The sequence below is a fragment of the Microcebus murinus genome, chromosome 10 (genome assembly GCF_040939455.1).
Source record: "Microcebus murinus isolate Inina chromosome 10, M.murinus_Inina_mat1.0, whole genome shotgun sequence".
Taxonomy (NCBI): domain Eukaryota; kingdom Metazoa; phylum Chordata; class Mammalia; order Primates; family Cheirogaleidae; genus Microcebus; species Microcebus murinus.
Window position 1 is genome coordinate 37862971 of NC_134113.1, and position 26681 is coordinate 37889651.

The window sequence follows — 26681 nt, forward strand, 5'->3', positions numbered from 1 at the left end:
GGCCATGAATGCCGGGGTTCTAGGTACTCTTGGAAAAGGTCTTCACACAGAAAGTCAGAAGCTTTCCCTTCTCCCAGTGTGGGCTCAGAAGACTGCTAAGTGAGTCATCAGGAAGAACTGTCTTACTGAAGAATGCTAGGGAAGGGATTCAATTTGTGTCCTAGGACTGATATCTGTTTTTTATACACAAAAAGCAGTACCTTGTATATACTGTTGGATGCATAATTCTTGTTAGCAGGTGTTATTAACTCTGCTTTTCCTGTCTGCTTTTGGGATGCAGGACAAATAAGCTTGGTGCTCTGCCACAAGCATTGCCAGATCCACAATCACAGCATAGGAACGCTTCTCCCAGCCTGTTTTCTGACAATGTGTTAACACTTTAAATCCTGCATTCAGACTTCTAGCTTTTGATTTTAGAGAGATCTATCACCTGAGCTAGCATATTCTCGGAACTGCAAACCATGGGCCTGTAATCAATATCTGTGTAATATAGTTTTATTAATTCTTCTTTTAAGGGGGAAGGTGGACGGGCATTTCTCAAAGTGGCTTAAGCTGAACTCTTTTCAGTTTGACCAGAGAATGTGATTTTTAATCAAAAAGTAGAAAAAGAATGTTTTAAGGAATTTGAGGACGGCTACTAGTTCTTATTTTGTGTTTTCAAAATAATACTCAAGATAAAACAACTGGATTGCGGATGAAGCATGATTTAAATCAGCAGCAGTGTCAATGTTTTCTTTGATTTTCTTATTCGATTATGGCAGCCCGTCAGGACTGAGCACTCACCACTGCTGTGGTTCAGTGTTCCCTATAAAAATGACAGTTGAGCTCAAAATAATAAAGCTTTTTTTCTTATATGTCAAAGAAATACAAAACTTCAATGTAACAAAGTGGGAGAGGATATAAACTCCTGAAAGCTACCGGTGAGCAAATTTACATATGCTTGCCTAAAAGAGGGCTTAATAAGTTGTACTACTCACACAAAAATACTGCAAAAGACAAGAGTATGTGATTTTAAAGGTATTTTAATTAAATTACTTTCTGGGTTACGTGCTATGTATATGTAAGTGATGCTTACTAGTATCCTTGTTCCTATGGTAACAATTGCTCCTGGCAACATGAAAAGATTTTAACAGGATCTGCTCTTAAGAACTCATTTTGGAGTATTATCAGAGAAAACTGTATATTACTCATTATTCCTAATAATCCATCTTATTTTAAAAGTAAGATTTTCTCAGAATCATAGACCTGGAAGGTTACCCGAAGATAATTTAGGATTTGAAGTTTTTGTTATTATGTCTGCTTCTCACTTGTCTGAGGACAACTTGTTCTTGACCCTCTGCCTTAAATGCACTGGAGATGTAGGGAGATATTTCTACTATGCCTATTTCAGTTTTCTGTAAACAAAAGTTATATTCCTCCAGGCATTTTGCAGCTGACACAAATCCCATAAATAAACTATTCTCTGTTTCAGAACACTGGAGGCCTCACATACAGGCATATTCAACAATAAGTGAAAGAAGTCTGAAAAGAATTCTGGTTCTCGAGTGATTAAAAGCAGTGACAGCCATTTTATTCTACGACTCAAAAGACAAATGAAAATTCATATGAAATTGTGATATACTTAGTTTCTTATTTCTCCTCATTTTACTAATGTTTGCATTTGATTGATTAAATTTTTCTCCACCTGTAAGCATTTTGCCAAATGGAAATAGCCCATTCCATCTATCTAAGGGATTATTTTTCCTGGCATGTGAGATTAATAAAAAGTCATATTGCTAAGTCTCTTATGGTTGGTCCACATGGAGGTTGATTTGTTTTTCTTTCTTTTTTTTCTGGCCACATTTTCAGTTTATATACCCCAGCTAGCCCTGTATTCATTTCTATCATTAGTCTCTTCCAGAGAAGTGAATATAGTTAAGTCCCATCTCCTCAAAGGTGAATAATGTAAATCTTTAAGCTGTGGCAGAGAAGTCATAGCTTAACTTCTCAATAATTTCTCAGCAGTAACTATAGAGTATTATTAGTGAAGGCGAGATGCTTACCTGGCACCACGGGGTCCCCGGCTTTGGAATTCTGCGCAGGTATGCTGTAACATGAGTGAGTGATGTGTCCCAAGTGTAACACTGGCCCGCACTGTCTATGTGCTAATCACTCAGCAATGATCCTGACATTTCCTGAGGAGCTTTCCTGAGACAGCAAAGTAGGAACAGCCACACAGAATTATTGCATGGTGCTGGGACCTGTTTCTTCTCTGGGTTTTAGCAATTCTGCTCACGCCTCATACAAGACAGCTACTTAAGCGCATTCAAGGGCATTCCCTGAGAAACAATATGCTAATTATGCATCTCAAACTGCTGGTAGTTAAACTGGGTCCTGATGCACTTCGGCAGCACCCTGAAGAAAGAAACCCAAGTCAGTGACATATGCTGTTTAACCTAATGAATTATGCATCCTAATGCAATGTGGTCTTATGGCCCCATGATGCTCTTTAGGAAATATGGGCTCAATGAGATACAAAAAAATTATGAGAGCATTAGAAGCAGTGAATATCATACCCTGGGCCCAAATTATTTATGACAAGTAGAATATTTCTAAATAGTAGTTTATATATATATATTTTTTAATATATTTTTTAGTAGATAATACCTGGTCTTCCATATGCAAATAATCATTACTAATCTGGATATTTTCAATCTTTGCCACAATTATTTGACAAGATCTTTTTATCATTGACAAATGCTAGAACAACATTAGTTTTACTTGTTTGGACTATGAAATGCAAAACAATTTAACTACAATATATTTCTCATGTTTTTCAAATGTGTTAACATATAATCACAATAATACATGTGAAATGAAAACAAATAGCTTATTTTTGTTAAACCATCCATTCTAGCATGTCTTATATATGTAATGTATTATGTAAGTAATAAACTTAAGATATAGCAAAGATACAAGTATGCATTATTTAAACATTTCCAAAGGAGTACAATTTTGAAGAAATAAGGAATCCACAGAGTGTCACAAGATATTTGAATATAAAATTTCTTAGGCCTAAGTTAGGAATGAGATGAAATATAAATACTAGATTAATGTACCAATGTATGGATTGAATTTGATCAGATAAAGCTGGTATGAAGTAGGGAATGAGGATGAATAAACATCATATGAAAGGGCAAAATAAATACTTGCTGAATGAAAAATGGTATAGAACTTTGATATTTGAAAAGAAACAGATATCATACATGCTTGTTTCCACAGATAAAAATAGTTTTTATTTTAACAAAACTCAAGATAGAAAGCAGGGGAAAACCTGGCATGAATTTTTCATGATGAACACTTAGGAAATTTACTCCCTTGCACTGTATGGCTCTGCTGCCAGTACATCCTTTTGTGTGTGTGTATGTCCATGTTTTAGTACTACTTACACACATTTCTGTCTCTATAAGCAATCAAGTAGCGCATTGTGTGCTTTTTAATGTTAAAGAAATAATTTCAGAATATATACATACATATGTAATATATATTATTGTGCAACTTGCTTTTTCCACTCAAATGTTGATAATACACAGATCCACTTCAGTTCTTTTAACTGATGTGTAGTATCTGATGCTAGCAACATCTTAACCTCTAGGCTTCTCTTCCTAAGACAATCAGAACTCCTAATTATAAAGGAGTCAGTGCAACCAGGATGCAGTCATTAAAGCAATGATTTCCAAACTTTAGTATGCATGAGTCAACTGGGAGCTTCTAAAAATAACAATTCTTGGGGCCTATCTCCAAAGACAATGAGTGAGTATTGAACCTGATGCATGCAATCTGCAAGAACCCTGCATGGTAACAAAGCATACAGTTTTTCCTAAGTCAGGTAGACCTGGTTTCTAACTCACTCATTTGCTCTAAGACTTCAATAAACACTTAACTTTGCACACAGTAAGGATAATATACTTCAGAGAAGTGTATCTGTTAGTATCTTCAGACCAAACTATATATTGAAAGCACCCAGGTAAGTGTATACCAAGTCTATATCAAGGAGTGTACTATTAGAAAATAATTTTTACGGACACCAGAATTCTAAAGGCAGATATACTGTAAAGGGAAGCCTGACTCTGCTTTCTTTACCACAAGAGGATATGGACTTTTTGTTTGCAGATTTTGTAGAAGAATATGTAGAGTATGAAGTTAGTACATGTTCTCTAAGTGGAAGCACATAGATCATTCATCAGAGTTCCACTGGAATGTTATATGTGCCCCATATTTTGAAAGACTGTGGCATAGCAAGAACTTGGCTATATTTTCCACTCCAGCAGGGCCTTCTCAGGATGAAGTGAGGCTCCGGCAGCTGTGTGCCCCTCAGGGAACCCAGGGGCAAGAGGAAAACCATATGCTGCCTATCAGCTCCTACTGTGGGGAGCCACCACATTTTCATTAATTTCAGCATATTTGCTAAATGAAGCAGGAACTTTCTGTAGGTTCATTGGTCTCTTCCTATCAATCCATAGCCCACCTGATACACTGCATACATGGCAGCACCCATTGTAGATATATTTTGTGCACAATTTGGTAATGGAGGCATAGAAACACTGTCACTCATTCTGCTCGATGGCCTAGTTATTCTGTTCACTGGGTTATCTAGTGGTGACATAATTCTTTCCCCCAGGGCAATCCAACGAGGACAAAGTTTTCTTTCTCAGGGAGAGAAATAATCAAAACCAAGTAACATCAAGAACTGTAACTTAGTCTACGATTTGGTTTTTGTAGAGGCTTATTTAAATATTTGAGAATAGGTACAACATGAAATAATAGAAAAATATTATAGAAAGAGGATGTAGCCATTTGCTTTTCTCAAAAAGTCCTATTAAAATGGATGCTAGTATCGCTTTAAGGTATCTCCATATTGCTTTCCACAGAGGTTGAACTAGTTTGCAGTCCCACCAGCAGTGTAGGAGTGTTCCTCTCTCTCCGCAACCACGCCAGCATTTATTGTTTGGAGATTTTTTGATAAAGGCCATTCTCACTGGGGTTAAGTGATATCTCATTGTGGTTTTGATTTGCATTTCCCTGATGATTAGAGATGTTGAGCATTTCTTCATATGTTTGTTGGCCATTCTTCTGTCTTCTTTAGAAAAATTTCTGTTCAAGTCTTTTGCCCACTTTTTAATGGGGTTATTTGATTTTTTCTTCCTAATTTTCGTGAGTTCTAAGTATATTCTAGTTATCAGTCCCTTATCGGATGCATAGGATGCAAAAATTTTCTCCCATTCTGTAGGTTGTCTGTTTACTTTCATGACTATTTCTTTGGCTGTGCAGAAGCTTTGTAGTTTGATCATGTCCCATTTATTTATTTTTGTTGCTGCTGTGATTGCCTTTGGGGACTTCTTCATAAACTCTTTGCCCAGGCCGATGTCTAGGAGAGTGTTTCCAACTTTTTCCTCTAGAGTTCTAATAGTTTCATATCTTAGGTTTAAGTCTGTTATCCAGCGTGAGTTGGTTTTTGTGAGAGGTGAAAGGTGTGGGTCCTGTTTTAGCCTTCTACAGGTGGCTATCCAGTTTTCCCAGCACCATTTATTGAAGAGGGATTCTTTTCCCCAGCGTATATTTTTGTCTGCTTTGTCAAAGATGAGATGGCTATATGAGGATGGTTTAATATCAGGATTCTCACATCTGTTCCACTGGTCAATATTCCTGTTTTTGTGCCAATACCATATTGTTTTAATTACTACAGCTTTGTAGTATAGTTTGATATCTGGCATATTAATGCCTCCCATTTTGTTTTTGTTGCCTAGAATTGCTCTTGATATTCGGGGTCTTCTTTGGTTCCATACGAAGCGTAAAATTATTTTTTCTATATCTGTGAAGAATGCTGATGGGATTTTAATAGGTATTGCATTGAATCTGTAGATCAGTTTGGGTAGTATAGACATTTTGATGATATTGAGTCTGCCGATCCACGAGCATGGTATGGATTTCCATCTGTTTACATCCTCTGCTATTTCCTTCCTCAGTGTTTCATAGTTCTCCCTGTAGAGGTCTTTTACCTCTTTGGTTAAATATATTCCTAGGTACTTTAATTTCTTTGTTGCTATTGTGAAGGGAATTGAGTCTTTGATTTGGTTCTCAATTAGATTGTTGTTGGCGTATATGAATGCCTCTGATTTCTGTGTATTGATTTTGTATCCTGAGACTTTACTAAATTCATTGATCAGTTCCAGGAGTTTCTTGGTTGAATCCTTGGGGTTTTCTAGATACAATATCATATCATCAGCAAACAGTGAAAGTTTGATCTCTTCTGCCCCTATTTGGATACCTTTGATTCCATTTTCCTGTCTGATTGCTGTAGCCAAGACTTCCAGCACTATGTTGAACAGAAGTGGAGATAGTGGGCAGCCTTGTCTGGTTCCAGTTCTAAGTGGGAATGATTTCAATCTTTCCCCATTCAGTATGATGTTGGCTATGGGTCTGTCATATATGGCTTGTATCATTTTTAGGTATGTCCCTTCTATGCCTATTTTCTTAAGTGTTCGTATCATGAAAGGGTGTTGAATTTTGTCAAAAGCTTTTTCTGCATCTATTGAAAGGATCATGTGGATCTACCCAAATGATCCAGTGACACTCTACAAAAAAGACACCTGCACTCGAATGTTTATAGCAGCACAATTCATAATTGCAAGGCTGTGGAAACAGCCCAAATGCCCATCAATCAAAGAATGGATTAATAAAATGTGGTATATGTACACCATGGAGTACTATTCAGCTCTAAGAAACAATGGTGATATAGCACACCTTATATTTTCCTGGTTAGAGCTGGAACCCATACTACTAAGTGAAGTATCCCAAGAATGGAAAAACAAGCACCAGATATATTCTCCAGCAAACTGGTATTAACTGAGTAGCACCTAAGTGGTCACATAGGTGCTACAGTAATAGGGTATTGGGCAGGGGGGAGGGGGGAGGGGGGCGGGTATATACATACATAGTGAGTGAGATGTGCACCATCTGGGGAATGGTCATGATGGAGACTCAGACTTTTGGGGGGAGGGGGGGAAATGGGCATTTATTGAAACCTTAAAATCTGTACCCCCATAATATACCAAAATAAAAAAAAAAATAAAAAAAAAAATAAATAACTTAAAAAAAAAAAAAAAAAAAATGGATGCTATACCTATAAATGATGAGTACTTAGATAATTATTACTCATAATATTTTTCAAGTCCAATAGAAATAAAAATGATGATGGAATAATTCATTATATTCATACATCTAAGAGGAAACAGAAGTTCATCTTGTGCCTCCCCAAATCATCATAGAAAAATGGATATTTATTCAATGTCATGGTCGAAAATCATTCTTGGATAAGGAAATTAAGGCAGAGTAGGGAAACAGACAATGGTTATCTGTGGCTTTTTGAACCTTGGCAAGTTCAAGAATAAAGTTCCCTCATTGCTAGATCTTTGTGACTCTCTGGACATTCCCATTAGTGCTTTCTCAAGCTCTCGGCTCTCAGTTTACCCTTCATTCCTATCTCCAAGTTCAAGCTTTAAGCTTTTCAACCTCAGACTGTGAAAAAAGAATGAGGCTGTGAGCTACCTTAAGCTGGAGGCCTGCCACTAAGAATACAGACATCCTGGATGTTGTTTCTACGGGTGGGCTAAAGAGCTATGCAGCATGCTTGGGTGATGCTGGTGAAGGCAGAGCTGCGCCAAGGCACATTGGACCCCAAAGTGAAGGAAAAGCCAGTCACATGGATCCTGCCTTCATGCAATATTTTGATTCATAAGGGAATTTTAGATGAATTCTGATTTTTGAAAACATTGCTTTAAAATGTTATTTCATATTAATTACTGAGTTTTGTCTCCTTCATCTCAAATTTTGTGGCTGGTCCTACCATGGGTAAAAGTCTTGGAAAATATAAAGTATTTAACTAGGTGTGTACACAGGTATGTGATATAAATATACAAAAAGGGAAAAAAAGGATGGGACTCACTCTTGATGAGAGCCTGCTACATGTGCGCCAGGCATTGTTTATATATACTTACACATACAAAGAATACGTGTATGTATTCTTATTTAATCCTGTGGATTAATTTACATTTTATCGATTAAGCAAGGAAAGCTTGGAGAGGTTTACTAATTTGCCCAAAGTTGCAAAGTTTGGCGTCAAAGGGAGGAGGAGAATGAAAGTGAGAGAGTGATCTGTGTTTATAAATTAAGAAAGTATCTCATAAACACCAATAAACTACTAGTTTTAGCTGTTATTGCATTTGGGAAATGCAGCAAAATATCAAAGTTTTATTAAATAGCAATAATGTTCATGCCTTTCACTGAGATTGAAAATATAAATTTGATGCCCTGACTATAAGATTCTAGTCCTTTAAAAAGGACTAGAATCTTTTCAAAATATTACATGATTTCATTGGTTTCAGTTGATTTCCCAAGTTCTTAGTTTGAATCATTGCTTGTATAGTGGTTCTTTTTGTGCATCCCAGTAATATTTCCTGAGCTATGAGATGGGAGTTAAATATTTAAATGTCAGAGAGCTTCAGAGGTAAAGTATTTCTCTATCAATCAGTGCTAGTGAAAGCTGTATGGGTTAGAGGACCAGGGAAATCAGGACCAGGGAAATCAATATTAATTATTTATGTTACTCTTCTTGTCATGGTGAGATAAATATCTGCGAATGACGTGATAGTTAAGTCAGTATGTGTTGGGGCTTGAGAAAGGACAGGAATATCTATGATCATATTTTCATGCGTGACTGCTTAAAGGAGTGAAATAAATATCTGCTAACAACATGCAGCAAAGAGATTTGCGCAGGGGAATAGGACAGAAAGAAATATCTATAGTTGATGCAAAAGCAGGCTAATATACATAAAATATCAGTACTGGGAAAAGTCAGCAATGCTAACAAAGGGTAAATATGATACTGCCTATGTAAAGAAACAAATTATAGAATTATAGCTAAATTGAATTTTTATTTACCTGAAATCAAGCAATATGCATTAAAAAGTTTATGAAGTCCAAATCAAAAATTAAATGGGTTCAAGATCTTAGTTTTGCACTTCTAGTTTAATTTTTAATATTTTCAAAGATATCTGAATGCAGAAGGGTAATAGGGTAAAAATATAGTGTTAGGAGGCAGGCAGTCTTGGTTTCGGAAACAGTATTTGTCTCTTCTAATTTATGACTTGGGAGAGTTATTTAACTTCTTTGAGCCACATTGCTCTTGTATAACTATGCATAATGACAGCTACTTTATGGGACAGTCATGAGTATTAATGAGATAATAGATATAAAGTTCCAAGTATAAAAGAAGTTATAAGTACAATGCCTGGAACATAGTTTATTGAATAATAAATGTTAGACCTAACTGTTGTTCTTACTGGTATTATAGACAAAGGAATAATATTTTAGAACAAATACCAGATATGACCTACAAAAATGACTACTCATACTTTGTAGAAATGAAATAAATGAAAATAGTTTATAGTTTTTCTTGTTTCCCAAATAATACCTGCAGAATTAAAACTAGAAAAGAAAATCAATTTTAATATTCAGGGGAGGTCATATTGAAAATTGATCAGTTGCCATTATAATTAATGAAAAACACAAGAAAAATGATTTTTTTCCTAAATATAATGAATTTGCCATTTACATGAAATAATCCAATTTAATAGATTTTTCTTTTAGTTTAACAACAGGAATAAATTATTGGCCAAGAAGAAACATTTAAGAAAAAAATGCTTTAGATAAGATGTTAAAAGTAAAAATTATAGAGATGTACTAGCCACCTTTATAATAATTAAAATGTCATTAGAGTGTTATATACTGTTAGATATGCTGTAGAAAATTACGGACATTACAGTAATGTGTTATACATGAAAAACTGGGGAAGTCCTTTTGTGATTAGGTACTATTTTACCTAGCACATTCATATATAATTTCTGAAGTTTACTGCTGGTCAAGATTGACAGTATAGGTCAGTGGTTAAGAAGGTTGCTTTGGGGGTCAGTATGTTTGGGCTCCAACCCCAGCCTGATCTCTTGTAGGCTGATACATCTTGGACAAGTTATTTATCTTATTCATTCCTTTTCTCCTCCTTTGTAGAAACTGTATAATTAAACTACCAACCTCATAATGCTGTGAGGTTTAACCAAGATTATGCAGTTAGCAGATGTCTGGCTATTTAATAAGAACTCGATAGACAGAAGCTGAAAGGATGTCTGCCCTACTAACTGCAATGGTATGTTCATTTTATAATAATAAAAAAAGAAGAAATTTTCTATTTAAATATTAAATTTTAAAATCCACTATTTATTTATTATTTTTTTTCCCACTATTTATTTTAAACATAGACATATTTTGCAGTCTTAGCTGAACTCAACCCAACTCCTTTTAGGCATTTAGGAAATTTCTAGGCAATGTTGTTTCAAGCTGCCCTTCTGGGCTTCAGAGTTATGACATGACTTGGAGTGAAAGCCTGCCACTTTGATTTGCTTCCCCAAGTTCAAAAAGCAAAAGCTTTTAATTAGCAGCTTATTTTAATTACTCTCATTAGGACCTTATTTGTTCAGAAACTCAACCACTCTAAAGGGCAACGGTATCTCTCAGTCCTTCTACTTCTGTCAAGAGGAAAAACAGCCATTCATCACCACGGATACCTTTCTCCTATGGCCCTAAACGTAAAGGCATAGAGCTCAATAAGCTGATGTTGCTGTAAGTGCCGTTTCCAGTGGAAAGGAAGTTGTTCCTGTAAACCAACTGCATATTTCCATCCAACTGTCTCACTCTTCCTTATAGAATAAACTTTTGAATAAGTACTTCATGAGTGTACAAACTTGCTTCCCAAGTAGCTTGTAATTTCTTTCCAGGCTTTCTTTCTGAAGTGCAAGGCTGTATCATGTTTATTTATCTTGTCAGGGATATTAATGGTGAATAAATAAATGAATTTATGAATTAAAGGAACTGAGTCTTGGGAACAAAATAATTAAATTATATTTTATAAATGCCCTGATTAGCATGATGGCACAAGTCCTGGATCGGTATTTTTTGCCTTGGATTTATTGAGGTATAACTGACAAATAAAATTGTACGAATTTAATGTGTACAACATTATGCTTTGATATACATATATAGTGAAATAATTATCATAATCAAATTAGCTAATAAGCCCATCACCTCATGTAGTTATTTTCTTTTTTTGTGGTGAGAACAATTAAGATCTACCCTCTTAGCAAATTTCATGTACAGTATTATTTATAGTCACTATGCTGTACATAGGATCCCCATAACTTATTAAAAGTTATAGGGATCTTATGTACAAAGGGCACAAACTTATAACTGAAAGTTTGTGCCCTTTGAGCAACATCTCATTATTCCCATTCCCCAGCCCCTGGAAACCCCCATTCTACTCTATACAGAATGTCTTCAATTTATAATGCCCACCCCTGTGCTAGACAGGGGATAGATACTCATTGAACTCTTTTTACTTATTTATTGTATCTGAGAAAAAATAATTTTATACTTACAAATAAATAAAGTTTAAAAATATGTACATTTAAGGGATGAATGAGACATAAACATTAACCAAATACCATGCTATTAAAACAGTTTATATTGAAAAAACCTGCATGTAAAATAAAGTAGCATTTCAGTGTATTCTAGTACAGGCAATGTCTTTGAAAGTTCGATTTCCTACTTTCATGAAGCCACAATCAAATCTTGCTCTGTACCAGTCATCAGACTGTGATAAAGTGCAAAATCTTCATTGTTACCTTGACATTTTCATTTAGTTTCTGCTGAATACCCAGTCAATTCTTCCAATATTCAGAAAAATGTTCCTCAGCATTTACCTTGTCATTTTGATGATGCTATACATCCCACAATCAAACGGAAATTGTCAGGTCTTCTTTTCTTTTATAGTAATTCAAATATGCCTTTGTAAACCTAAATTACTTACATTGATTGAGCAAAAATGATTTATTTTTTCATGCTTCCATGTTTCTCAGATAAAGGAAGATGTAATTATTCAGTTTGCATATACACAACACCGTTTTAAGACGTTTACACTTAAAATGGAAAAAGATTTGGGTTTGACACTGCAACAAGGAAAACAGTGTATGAGATGTGAGGCAATTTACTGAGTCACAGTGAAATCAGAATGTGGACTTTTTATTGGGAAGAGTGGCAGAAAATTGCCAGCATGACCAACAATTTTATATTCAAGAATAACAAATAATTTCTGATATATGAAGCCTGTAATCTATAGACGCAGATGACTGCTAAATCCATAATTCTTGCAAGGCCTCAAGTGGATTAAACATTATTATTAGAATGACTATTTGTTTATCCTTTGCCCTATGGATATGTGTCAAGAGCTATGAAGCTGAGATTCTGACCTACTTATAAGCTAACGTGTTAGCTTGCTACAAATTCATGGATGCTGGCAGAAGACATTGACACTCCTAGGCCAAAGACAAAGGCCGTTATTATCCACAACCCAGCACAGCACGAGCTTTGTATTTGTGCAAGTGCCCTTTGACACCCATGGGGTGACATGGTATGGCTCAGGCAGATGATGGGCACATGGTGGGTATGCGTCACAACTAAGAAATCCTAATCTCAGAAAACCTGAATCCTTTATAATGAGATGCAAGCAAAACAGCCTGACCTTTGCACTGGATCTCTAGTTTCCAAAGTTATCTGCCGTACAAACATTCTTGAAAAGATTATACAGAACCAAGGTAGCCAGTTCCTATGCTCTCAAGATGTGCGGAAACAAACATCCAGGGAGAACTATCTCAGAACAGTAAGACAGTGAGTCTTGGTAAGTTTAGTGATGATAGACAACGTAATGCATAGGGTGGCAAGTGATACTAAAGTAATAGCTGTTAGTCCTAGAGTAACCGTGTGCTCCAATATCCTCGGAGCAAAGGTTAGGAAAAGCCTGGGATACATCAATAAATGCCTTTAAATTTGTTTTAGCCACCTCCTCTCTCAAAAACGTCTCACGTTAGTACATATATAGTCACTTAGTTATAGCTCACTGTGAAAGACCACTCAATTCCTGAAAAAGAATTCTTTCCAGATGAACATAAAAGTTCTTTGGTGGGTATAACTATATACCTTGGAATTACAGCTGAATCTTAGCATATTTTCCATGTTTTTATGTATCATATAAAGGAGAAAAAGGCTACCTGCTTTTTAAAGGGTGTCTGATAAAGATCTGCAAACTATTAATCCAAACATGCTATTGGAGTTTTGTTTGTATATGTGTAATTCTCTTCAATTGGCCATTTGCACAGGTCTTTACCCATTTCCAAAATAATATATCTCTGATCTCTGTAAATGGTTATAATATACCCATAGTGAGTCATGTTTGGTATAGCTTTACATTCTATCCAAAGCATTGTGACTTAAATGGAATTTTACACATTTATACTTAAGTTTACTCTATTAAATGGAACAACCTCCCCATTCCCTTTTCTGATTCTGATATGTTGCTAAAAGGTGTTGATAAGTCTCCTAATCAAAACTGCAAAATATAACTCAGAGATTCTTAACTGTTTTGAACTTTTAGTACACTTTCAAGTACTACATCTTTGCTGACATATATTTAATAGGGTTACAATACTCCAATTCGGTGAATAAGGCAGCAAATTTTACAATGTAATCTCTCCTGGAGTATATCAATGTTTGTACAGAGCTTTAGAAAAGTGCATCCATGGTTAATACACTATTCGATTGATCTTCCTTCAACAATGACTCTTCCTTTCTGTAGAACTTTCATCAATCTGATTGAGCATTCTTATAGACCCAGTAGGGAAAGTTTTATGGGTCTACTGAGCATTTGATCTTTCTTTGGCTGGATGTGCATCTGTACCTTTTATATCCTATCCATAGCAAATTGTGTCCTGTTATCTATCCCTTGTATCTCATGGCCTTTTTGCTGAATGTTTCATCCAATCAACATTACCTTAAGAGCATATATATATTTAGCATTAGCAAAAATGAATTTATATGTTGCTAACAAAGCAAAATTTTCAAAACGTTTGTTAGTCAGACCACACCAATTGTAGCCCCCTGGTTCACTCTACATTTCTAAAAGTTTTTCAAAGTAACTATAAAGGCAAAGGAGAGGGAAGGGATACCATCACGAGGGTCTAGGGCATTATAGCCCAAGGCTACTCTCTTTTAATATAAAATCACATTGATGCCTTAAGATTTTCTTTTATACAAAACTAAATATAAATTTTGGATTTTATCTATCTGTAATTTTTGAAACATAAGCATAAAAATTCCCCAAATGTTTGAGAAATATAGAAATTCTAGGAAAACGCCCAGGTTTTTCCTACAACTTGAGTGCAACATGCCTAAAAAGCATAGGCTTAAAACATAAAGGTATTCAGCTATAATTTAAAAGTTAGAAGGGGTTTTAAGGTTTTCCTCCCTTATAATAAATTTTAAAACATGACGTTTTTCATACCTTATTTATGCAATAACATCCATCTATCCATCCATCTACCTAATCTGTCCATTCATTTATCCAACATCCATCCATTTTTATATGTCTATGTCCATCCACCCATCCATATGTGATTACTTCTACTTTTCTATCTACCTCTTCATTGATCATTTATCTATCATCTACCTCTATCAATCAATCTATGAACTCTTTGTATAGACATTTCTTAAATAGCTGAATTTATATAATATCAAACAATATTAATCCTCTCTTCTAACACCATCTAACATTCATTCCTTAGAAAGGACTCCTTCTATTTTTTGACATAAAAACAAGGTAATCACTGTTTTCTAGGTTTCCTATCAGCTTTTCTTCTATGTGGCATGTTAAAGACAGCTGGAAGCAGAAACAGCCACACAAATGCAGGATTTTGGCAGTACACGAAAGCCCCAGACACTGAGTCCTTCCCAAGTGAGGGCAAAGAAAAGGAAACAGGCATGTTGAACATCTGTGTGACAGTTATTTTCATGTTTGCAATTTTACTCAGGCTTCACAACAACTTCGTTCGGTGCTTACTGGTATCCTCACCTCAGTCCTCTGAGCTAGCTACTACCATTATTTCCACTTTACAGTTGAGGAATCTGAGCTCTAGAAACAGTACGTAGCTTGCCCACATTCACATGGCTAAGGAGCAAACTCAGATACAACACAAATCACATTGGCTTCAAAGCTTTTGCTTTTAAAAATTTCTAAACTTTAGCAGCACAATTTATTTTATGATAATAATTGCCCTCTTTTTTCATATCTCTTGCAACCAGTGCTATGTTAAGCACAAAGTCAGATTAAGGATGGGCTATTCAAGCATTTGCCAGAAAGTCAGTGCATGAGGAGCTCTAAAATTTATATATGGGATGCTAGAAGATGGAGACAATTGTATCCACCAGAACTCCTGTATGCTGCTGGGAGGAATGCTCTGATGAGCAACTTGGGTGAAGAGGATGAGGCTCTTAAAGATTATGCTTAACAAATGTTACTTGTCTGATTTTAGTGGAAGGTAGGTTCAGACAATTCCTGAGTTTTCATTTTGTTCAATCAGATGTGAAACTTTGGGGCCAAATTTTCATTGTGTGATGTAGTAAACACTGAGTGAGGCCACAAGCAGATCCCCAAAAGTGTCTGACTGGTGGGCTTGGGTCCTAGGTAAGAGTTTCTTATGAATGTGAATGGCACAAAATTGTAGTCAAGTAGCATAGGGGCTAGTTCTCAATTTGAAAGCTGGAGTTTTACTGAATTCAGCAGAGACACTGTAGGGTTGGACAAACAAGCACAGAATTTAGGTCATTAGTAGACCCTACCCTAACTACACTGTTGAGACTAAGACATGCAACAGAGTATCTGCTCACTAATCCAGGACATCTGGGGCATTACCTCACCCTGGGTCTGAAAATAATTCTTACCAACACCATTTTGGGGTGTCCAGATAGACACCTTAAATGAGGTCATTTGACGCTGCATATATAAATCCTCCAAAGGGGCTAGTTCACCACAGTTATGTAAGTGACAATTCTAGAATATTATTAAATACTTTAGTAGTTCTATATATATATATATGGATTATATAATAAAGACATAAGCTATATATTTTAATTGCACTGATATTAATTTTTGTCACCCTCTGATATCTAATCAATTAGGACTTTGCTCTTCTAGAAGACAATAGTCTTTAATATTCACTCATTTAATTATCACTGAATTATCCTTGAAATACTTTTTACTGAATTCTTCCTCCATGCTATCCAGTAGTGAACAAAAGAAAGTCCCTGCTCTCCTGGAGTTTACATTCTAATGGACAGAGAATGACACTAAATGAATAGATGGATGTTACATTGGACAAGTTCTCTGAAGAAAACAAAGAAAAAGCTGGATAAGGAGGGTAATGATTGATGGGCTGGGAAACTTACTTCCTATGGAGAAGTCAGGAAAAGCTTCTTTGATAAGGCCTTTGTGCAGAACAGGAAGAAAGCTGGAGGAACACTTGTCCCAGGAAGAGTCAGTGTCCCTGATTTAGGGATGCGACATGCCTATTAACAAAATGCATGTTGATATCAAAGCAGTTGAAGGAATATTTTTAAATATTTTTAATTTTGTATAAATAAGCTGAGAAGTTTGAGCATTTTTCTAGCTTTGCAATGTTTGCCAAAGAATGAAGTCCTAAACTAGGAAGAAGAAAAAAGGAAAAAAAATGACATGTTATTTTACATTTGCATAGTCTTTAATGGCTTTTACCCATTTTCTTGAGGATTCTATGATTTAACCTTCTCTAATAAAGGCATGTGCTGAGCTGCTGAGCTTAAGACATACACCAAAGAATGGATGGATTACTCTTCATCGGAAACAAAAAGAACCAAGAATGCATATGCTAATACAATAATAATCCTCCAAAAAAAATTACACAAGAACAGAGAATGTAGAAAAAATATGTAATACTTTAATTTTTCCCTGTGTCTCTCAATTTCCCTCCTCTCTTTCCTGGTTTAACCTTTTTCAATTATGCTCAAACTACTCCATACTTAACTTTTTAAACTTTTATAGACTGGATATCTTATCAATAATCTAGAAAAAAAATTAGGGATATAATTGTTTAGTCACCAAATATGAAATGACCATATATTGTATTAATATGTATATAATATATACAACTACTATATAGAAGAGTCTTATTTTCTATTCATTTCCTACTCATTTTCTTTCCAAAGAATCTAAGAATGTATCATGGGATGATGATAATGATGATGATGATGATGATGATGGTGATAAAAATAATCTGTCATTTATTGGACACTTTTTTCTCCAGGCTATCTTTGTTATCTAGATTCTACCTCATGATAAGCCCCTGAGTTTGGTACCATAATCCTTTTTCAGACAAGAGAATGAAGGTTTTAAGGGATTTGATATTATCTCCAAGATCATACAGCAAGAAGGTTGCAAAGAGTATATGTAAACACTGGGCGTCTATACTCTTCCCATTATATCATGTTGATGCTAGAGACTTCTTCCCTAAGGCAAGTCACATAATTTTGGAAGGCAACATGTTTCTGGCTATGCTTAAGGTAGAGTCAAATTGTGTGAATTAGAGAATGACTTGTAGAGAGTGATTTTGGTCGCCTATTTGCAGGAATTTTATTTGAAAATTTTAAGTGGCTTTGTTTAGGAAAACCTCATGGAGTTGTGATAAACATTGAATATTTAGATGTAGGTTTTTGTCACAGTCCCTGGCACATAGTATTTGCTTGATAAATGTAGCCAAAAACACAACAAAAGCAATAATGAAACAGAAACAGGGTAGGGAAAGGTATTTCTCCCATTGGCATCGGAGAGTCTTTAATTAGCCTCCTTTTCACTGTAGGGGAAGAATAAAGCTCTTCAGAATTTTTTTTCTTTTTTGCTAATTTACTGGTCAAGGAAATAAAGAACTTGTGTTCATTAACTTTTCAAAGCATTCCTGCTTGTTTCAGATTTATCAGGAATCACTAATTTGAGCTCATTGAGTGCTAACAGCAAAAATGGAAAAAAACTAAACCTTTTAGACACCTGCTGGCAATTAAGGAAATGTAAAGTGCTTCAATTTTATTTTAGCCAGAGGAAAAAAATATAAGATTCTCTGCACAAAAGTACTGGGTTTATGCAGTAAATGTGTTTCTAAATTGTAAGTAAACAAAATGTTTTCAATATGATAATGCAGTACTGTGGTTAAGATCACGGGCTTGAACAAGTTATTCAATCCCTATGAGCCTCAGTTTCCTTATCTGTAGAATGGAGATGATGTTAGTACCTGAAGGATCAAATTAAATAAGCATTAAGTATTATTTTTAACATATTTACCTATATTATTTCCTCTAGGATGCAGTTCCCCAATTTCTGAAGTGATAACTAATTAAACTGAAAGTCAATTCTACTAGTTTATTAATGGGTAATTTATTCTTTTCTATTTTCTCTCTGCAACAGAGTACTCCCTACACACACACAGTGTTTTCAGATAGAGATCTTCAGAAATAATGGAACATCCAAGACTGGGCCCATTCATGGGAATTGCCATGCTGAGACAGCCCACTGACCACATTTTTAGAAAAATGGGAACTTAAGGTAGGTTTTGCCTAGGAATACACTAGCTTCTATTTTGTTTAGTGTTACAGCCTACTAGAAACATGTGGATAAAATGGTAAATTAGTTTGAAGCTTTTAAAAATATTTCATTCTTTCCATCATAACTGAATTAAACACTCAAGTTTCTGTGGATGGCTATAGGACTTGTTTCCATAAAAATGGTAAAATTCTCTCTTATCAAACTAGGTTCTCCTCTCCTCATAATTCTTCATTTTCAGTGGAACTGCTTTTAAAAATGATGGATGTTAGTGATCACTTTACTTAGGAGGCATGATCATTTATATAAAAAATACAGAGCAAGTTGAATGAATAGTTAGAATTATAACTTGGAGGCTTAGGCAATGTCGGGAAGATAAAAAACATCTTTCTCAAAATAATTGAGAATTTATTATTTACTAAAGACTTGATGGAAACAAAGCATTATCTTAGATATCATCATGCTTCCAATCTCTCTCACTGAAATATACCAGACTCAGTTTATAGGCAATAAACTGAATGGAAAAGTTTGCCTTACTGATCACATTTGGAATCTGAATCAGATATATTCATGTGAAATAATAGCTCAATTTATAGGAAACTTTTAATAACTAGTTAAAAGTCCACAGACTTATTTGAAATATAAATGTCTGTATTGAGTTCTTTCAAAGGAATTTTGTATCCTTTTTTTTCTAGTCTTTGTGTCTAATTATATGAGTGATGATGAGTTTGAAGAAGCAAGAGTACACTCAAGACGTGTGCTATAGATCTGCAATTTGAAGAATCTTATAAATTTTGTCAGGGAACATGTTAGACAGTAGACATTTGCTTCAAAAAGTGTTGAAAGCAATGACAAGAATGGAACATTTCTATTAACACGTGTGGTTAAATTCAGCTTTTTTTGAGTTCCCCTTTACCAGGGGGCCAGGGATTTTCATCTTTTGGTACATATCTAGCTCCCATGTATTAGTAACTCAATAAATACTAGTTGACTTGAATTGCATCTACTGTGTTTTATTTTATTTTATACATTGACAGGTTCTTAATATCTGAGTGCATACAAAGTTATGCCTTCACTACACAAGGGCATTGAATGCCTTGGGGCATTGAAGACACTACGTGGGCTCTAGAATGTTATTTTTTTGAAAGTGTCTATTACGAAAATTTCCTTTCTAGCAGCACCTCAGGCAGCTTAGTACACAAGTTTAGCAGACTCATTGCTCATTAGTGCTCTCTGACCTGAACTTATACCTACACTAAGGCACACACAGTGAGGGATGGGCACTGGAGCAGCATGTGGGTGACAGGGTGACTATCTGTAGTTAGCAAGGCCTGAGGAGGGGTAGGATGAAAGTGTAAAGTTGAGTACTTCACTACAGAGGCTCTGTTTCTGGAATTAATGAGAGGTTAGCCATATTGAATAGCAGTTCTACCTTTCTTTTTAGATTGATTTGATGCCAGTAAAAGCTTTCCTTACATTTTATTGAAGATTGTTTATAGGATGTTAGAGAAAACCAATAGAGAAAGAAATCTTTCACTCTCAGTTAGCATATGAGGATGCCTACTTCTGCAGACCAAAACCATTCATATGTTGAGTCTAGGAATGCCTGAGAAAGAGGTGGTTTGAAGTGAGTCTCTTTGGGAGCTAAACTAAATCCCCACATTCTGGGAGTCAGGTTGGGCAATGAGCAGGGTGGATGCGGCAGTGGGAGGCTCATCATGGAGAAATGGGTGGTCAGAGGAAAGGGGAGGAGAGGCCAGGAGTAATTTCAAGGAATCTGTTTCCAAGGTTGGGATTCCAGACACACAAATATATCTCTAACCCTGGAATGTATATGTATATACATATGTATATGGATGTATACGTGTATATATACACCTATTTATATATGTATGTGTGTGTGTGTATGGGGGACAATGTGATATTCTGTACCAAGGCCCTGTAATTCCATAAAGGCCAATTTAGACAACACATAGATGATTTCTGCTGATTTGAAACAATATAGCTCACTACACTAATTACTGGCTCATATTCCTAAATCATTACTTTTTTTTTTTTTTAAAGAGGAGCTTGCAAGGTGAACTGGAACTTCTTCCAAGGTTAGGGGACCTGGGTTTTGAGACTGACACTGGCTGTGACATCACGAGAGTCACTGACCTGCTCTATGCGCAGGGTTTTTAGCTACAAAGCGAAGAATTTGAAACAAATTACATCTATACTGCCTCCCAGCTGTAAAAAAAAAAAAAAAAATTAGGAAAATTTTCTTAGAATTTAATTATATGAAACATCATATAACTTTTCATAAATTTTTCATATAAATCTTTTTCTGATGCTTATATTTCACTCAGCTGATATATGTGGTGGAACAAAAGAGTGTCTTAGAGGACACTGTGCGTAACTGTATGTCATCTAAATTTAGTTTGACCAGTAATGTGTTAACTTTGAAAACTTATACAGTATGAGTGTGAAACACTGACTGCCAAATAGAAATTCGAGAAACATCAGAATCATGAAGCTGCTTTAAGCCACTTTCCCTCCCAAATTTTGCAATTCACATTTTTTAAATTATATATAAATTAATTGTTCTGTTCTCCTGAATTGACTTGGTTTACATTATCACCACATAAGGACAGTGTGACTTGTGACTTTTCTTCCCTGAGCACAGGTCCACCTCTTTGAACAGTGGTATTTCCCATAAGCAGCAGGATGGGCAGGGAGTTAGGGAGCTGAATTCATTGCTTCTGGGGAGGCCTTTGGATGCAAGTATTAAGCTTGATTCGCTGCCCTTGTCTCTTGGATCCTGTTGTTCCACAGCAAGTCTTTAAGAGGCAGCTGGGACCTTCGCTACAGCTGGCTATACTGGGGATTAAGAAAAGAGAAAGGGAGATGATAGTTTTCCCATCTGTGCCTTGGAGGATGCGTAATTAGCTTCCGTCCTTACTCTAGGGGAGAATAAAGCTATTTAAGTAATTTAACTTAGGAAAAAAAAACTTACAAATTAATTCAAGAACTAAAGGAATCTTCCAAAATGATTTGAAATGTTCCTTTGTTTCAGTGAGTCCTAGGTTTTTTTTTTTTTAAGTTCATTTGCAAGCATGCATTTACTCACTAAGGTCTAACACCAGTGATATCAAGTCAACTCTCTCTAGACACTTAGTTAACAGCTTCCAAAATATAAATCCCCCATACATTTTTGTCAGTCTGGGTCAGAGAAGAATTTCTAGTGATAGTGACATTTACTGAATCTCTAAAGGTAAGGAGGAATCAGCCAGAAAATGTGAGAGTGTAGATAAGAAGGACCTTCTTGTGGAAGGACTATTATGACTAAAGAAAAATCATGTTATGTGGGAAAGAACATAAAGAGTTGATATTTCTGGAGGGAAAAACATGGGGGTCAAGGGTTGAAGAAGGATGAAGTTTTACAGGAGAAAGCACCACCAGATCAAGGAGGGCCTTGTTAGGGAGCTGAGCCTGTATTCTACAGGAAATGGAAGCCACTGAAGGTTTTTAAGAAGGGGAATGGCATATTTGCATTATTTATGTAGACTTTTCGTAGAGGGCAGAGTTGAGGGGGTTAAGACTGAAGGCAGGAAAAGATGTTAAAAGTCCATGCAAGAGATGATAAGAGACACAATAAGAAATTAGAGACGGTAGAAAGGACAGGCACAGATTATATAGTTGCACTTGCACAAGATTGGGAAGTTAACTTTGTAGGAGAATATTAGGGGTAATGGAGTAAAAGAAAATGACCAGCCCTCTGCTACCTTGATTGGATGGTACCAGCCACCACTGAAGAATACAGGAGGCAAAGTAGAGAGAATAGGAAATTCAAAAGTGGATATCTGCAGGATGAAGTGGCTAGGAAAAAGGAAGGAAGGATGTTTAATAAGAAGCTGGATATAAGAAGCTGAGCTTGACCAGAAGGGTAATAGTGGAAAATAGTGGATTTGGGAGTAATCAAAATATATAAGTAGCAACTGAAACCAAGTAAAGAGATGAGGTCACTCATGTAAATTGTGTGCCATAGAAAAACAGAGTCTGTAAAGTACAGCATTAAAGAGCCAGCAAGGCACATTTGGTAAATCACTTAATACCTCTGAAACTCAGACAATAACTACTTCATTTTTGTGTTGTGGAACTTAGACAACACATGTACAGCGTTTGACTCATTCAACATTGATGTTCACTAAATGCTCCTTCCTAAATTTTGTATTAGTGCTGTTTACTGTTTTACACAGTAAAGATGTTAAACTTGCTTATTATCATTTCAAACAAGAGCAGAAGTATGCCATTAGTTTTTACACCAAGACTAGCACATGAAGATTGTATATAGATGTGAATGAAATGGCTTATCTATTCAAATTACATGAAAAGATTTTTCTTAACATTATACTTGAAAAATGTTTAACCTCATGATCGTGTACAACCTAAAGTTTGAAAAATTTTATCAGTAGACTGCTCTGCATACATTTCTAGAAACATCAGCCTCTATAGTAAATCATAGTTTTAGCTGGAGTATAATACATAACCAACAATTCATAAACATATATGTTAAAGGCCAAAATGACTAATTTTAATATGTTATTCACAAGGGCAAGGATATGGGGTAAGTGATAATGTAGTTCAGGAATAAAGGGTCTTGTCAAATAAAAGACTAGATCATCTCTACAAAGATCCAATCATTTGATTGAATCGGTATATACAGAAAATCAGAGACAAGAGCAGGGAGGCCAAATGGACAAAGGCATGCATCTGTCAGCTCTGTGCTATAGATTTTCTAACCCAAGTGTCCAGCTCAATACACATTTACTTTATAAATACAGCTATTATAAACTGATGATAGCCATTTGTGGGAAATTTCTGAATAGTCTCTAACCCCCAACTCTGAAAATTACGATTTTTAAGGTGATACCCTGAGAGTTATATAATTTTATCCAAAAGTAAAACATCAGCATTTATGATATCTGGCCACCACCAACTATGTCATAAACATGACCCAGTGCTTTCATGTGATAACAACTGGTTTGAAAATCTCTGTACAACCTATTTCTTTTCTCATACATTTTCTATAGTTTTTTTTTTTTTAAACACAAAAAGTGTGTCCTGGGGTAAGAGCAGGTGAGCTGGCTGGAGCTCTGCACCCCACATACAGCAGCTGGGGTCCAGCAGGCCCGGAGCTGCTGCCGCTGCTAACGGGAGACTGATCATGTCCGTGCTCACACGTGGAAGCTTTTAGCTTGATACGTGTTTACTCTTGAAGAGTGATGGTGTGGAACTGCAGTCAGCAGTCATCCACTGTGGAGTTGGTTGCTCCTCTGAAATTGAAATAAATTGGCTGAGGGAATGTGCAGAACAGCAGTTGGTGAATTTAACACGGAGCACTGTGGGCTCACACAGATAATAACTGCATTATATTAAAGCAGAGAAATGCAAAGGGAAAACCCACTCAAGAATATTGTATTTCACGATACATATCAAGCCACCAAAAAAGTAAACAGACCTTTTGTATTTTAATTGTAGTAAAACTGATTCAAGAAGGAATTTAGTTACCCTATGAATGATTTTATTGGGACCTCCATCTCTAACCAATCCGTCCTGTAGGTTGCTGGTAGATTAATCTCTCTAATAACAGGACTTTCAAGAAGCAACTCAACTCCTAAGCTCAAGAATTTAACCTTAGTCCAGAACAGAAAGGCTTCACAATTTTGTAACCCTGGATTCCTCGTTAATCTTATTACCCATGAATCCCTACAAGGACACTTCTGTATTTGCAGAGCTGCTTGTGGGTTTCAGAGGAGCCCAGCTCAAACCCTGGTTGTCCTCGTCACTGGAGTAGGAGAGGAGCAACTTGCCCACCCAGCCCCTCAGAGGTGAAAGTCAGAGCTGGGCATAGGCCTTATGATACAAACATGAATAAGAAATTCTTCTCGAGCTCATGAGCTATTAGAAAGAGATAGAATACAGAAAATAATTATGCCCGTAATAGAGTGAGTATAATATACTGTAGAAATTCAAGACAGGCAATGAATGAGTGGTTGACTGCTTGGGGAGAATGTGGGAAGACTGCTATTCTAAGGCAGAGGGCAAAGACTGGTGTAAGTGGATAAAGCATTGAGTTTGGAATCAGAAATTCTGGGTTTGAATCCAGTTCAGTCATGTTGGCCATGTTATATTCATACTCTAAGCCAGGGGTCCTCAAACTTTTTAAACAGGGGGCCAGTTCGCTGTCCCTCAGACCGCTGGAGGGCGGTTGGGGAGTGCAGCGCACATTCCACACATGTGCACTGTGGGCCACGGACGAGTCGGCTGCTAAGCTGGACAGGCAGCAGCAGCAAAAACAATTGGCAGGCTGGATAAATGGGCCACATGTGGCCCGGGGGGCCAAAGTTTGAGGACGCCTGCCTAAGTTGTGAGTTTCTCATTTATAAAGTGGGATACAGATAAGGGGTTCATTTTGCTTTCTTAGAGATTTTGTGTGGAAATTGGTGTCAATATCTTACCAACCCACACAGGAAATACTTTGCTTAATTTTCACTTACCTTTTACTCCATTGAACACTGTGCACATCCCTGCTGGTGTAAAAACTCAACCACTTCTAGTGGTTCCCAACTCTAAACTTCTTCACTGGGCTTTTTGAGGCCCCCATCTTCTGGCATTCCCAATAGACATACTGATACTATTCACAACAAGAATATCAGTGATAGTGACTAGAAATATGAGCTGCAGGCCAATGTATTTGGCCATCTATTAATTTCCATAAATTATCTCACTTAATCCTACTATAACCTATGAGGCAGGCAACTTTATTCTCATTTTAATGACAAGAGACCTGAAATTTCGAGAAGACAAATAACATTTCCAAAGTCATTCAGCCCATTAGGGACAAAATCAGGTATCAAACACAGATCCAAGTTCAAGGTTACACACTATCCTTTTCACTTCATTAGACTCTACTCTCTTTTACCCTTATCACTTTCAAAATGTGGAGAAGAGAGAAATTTTGTAGGATCTTAATACATATTTGTTTGGCAGACTAATGTCTCAAAACGATTTTGAGAACACTCAAAGCAACCCTAAATTATGCAAGGGCTTGCCCTGGAAGGGAACACAGGCGGCATACTGAGCAATAAAATAGTAGTAGACTGTGTTGAAATTTTAAAAATGGTATCTATCATCTCCCAGATTTCTAACACACATTTGTAATTATAATTTTTAAAAATTACTTAATATTCTATAACATCAGTGGAGGAAGCTGTGCTTACTTTATGGTTTCTGTGGGAATAGCAACATGTTTTTGTGCAGAGCCTAGATTACCCTATTGCTCTTAAACATTTTTTTGATACTTCATCTAAGGTGGTTAAAAATATGCCTAGGCAGTGCTGCCTTTTGGGTAAAAAATAGAACTATCAAGGCAAAGAAATGAACGGGTTTTTAAAAAGTTAATGGAGTAAAGTCATTGACAGATTTATTGCTTGCTCAGAGACTATTCACTTGTGTTGAAGTGGTAGAATGTGAAATTTTGAGAATTTATTTGAACATGAATGTAAGAAAACATTTAAGAAATGCATCATATAGGAAAAAATATTTGTCACTCTGTCAGTGTAATTGAATCTTGTAGCTAACAAGGATAATTGTTGGATCTTCTTTGTAGATAGTTTTCTGGAATTATTTGCAACTCGGTCCTACCCAGAGGCAATGAAAATGGGCTAGACATGTTTTTGAAACTCCTTTCAGAGTTATAATTTTATGATACTGTAATAAATTTCAAGATGACTATGGGGAGTATGTTGTTCTACACAAGCACTTTACTGCTACTGTGAATTTACAGTAATTGGAGATAATTTACTATTTTATGAGGCATAACAGAATAATTGCACCAATTTCAACTTTAAAGAGAAAAGAGTGGGAGAGGTCTGGTCAGAATGATAAATGATCCCCACACTGTCCTATGAATGCTCCCTTTGAAAAATGTAGAATCATCGCATACAATAACACATTCTATTCCAGTTTTCATTTTTTAACACTTTAATCTTTATTTTACTAAAATGTTGACAATATGGTGGTTTTGAGATTGGGTGAA

At 36.0% G+C, this 26681-nt stretch overlaps 1 protein-coding gene across 3 annotated transcripts in view; it reads right to left on the bottom strand.

The window, feature by feature from the left end:
- Positions 1–26681, bottom strand: part of SYT1 (synaptotagmin 1) — a 521150-nt gene that overhangs the window by 269571 nt on the left and 224898 nt on the right. The window contains exon 1 of one of the 3 annotated variants that reach the window (XM_076007146.1): positions 16423–20891. The exons of the other annotated variants lie outside the window; for them this stretch is intronic. The gene's annotated coding sequence lies outside the window, so the exon portion shown is untranslated. Of the gene's footprint in view, positions 1–16422; positions 20892–26681 lie in introns of those variants that run through there. 3 annotated transcript variants of the gene reach the window in all.